Below are 531 nucleotides of genomic sequence, written 5' to 3'. Positions count from 1 at the left end.
CCCCAGGGTTAGTAGAAGTAAAGAAATATTAAAAATTAGGGCACATGATATTATACATGTTTCAATGCCATTCTCCCAAATCATCCTACCCTCACCCTCTCCCAGAGTCCAAAAGACTGTTCTATACATTTGTGTCTCTTTTGCTGTCTTGCATACAGGGTTATTGTTACCATCTTTCTAAATTCCATATATATGTGTTAGGGAACACTTGTACACCCGTGGTGTATTCATGTTGATGTATGGCAAAACCAATACAACACTGTAAAGTAATTAGCCTCCAATTAAAATAAATACATTAAAAAAATTAGGGCAGAAATAAATGCAAAAGACACCAAAGAGACCATAGCAAAAATCAACAAAACCAAAAGTGGTTCTTTGAGAGGATAAATAAAATTGACAAAATATTAGCCAGACTCATCAAGGAAAAGGGAGAAAAATCAAATCAATAAAATTAGAAATGAAAATGGAGAGATCACAACAGACAACACAGAAATACAAAGGATCATAAGAGACTACTATCAGCAATTATAT

Source organism: Bison bison, unplaced genomic scaffold (genome assembly GCF_000754665.1).
Source record: "Bison bison bison isolate TAMUID 2011002044 unplaced genomic scaffold, Bison_UMD1.0 scf7180017863184, whole genome shotgun sequence".
NCBI lineage: Eukaryota > Metazoa > Chordata > Mammalia > Artiodactyla > Bovidae > Bison > Bison bison.
This window is presented reverse-complemented; position numbering follows the sequence as displayed.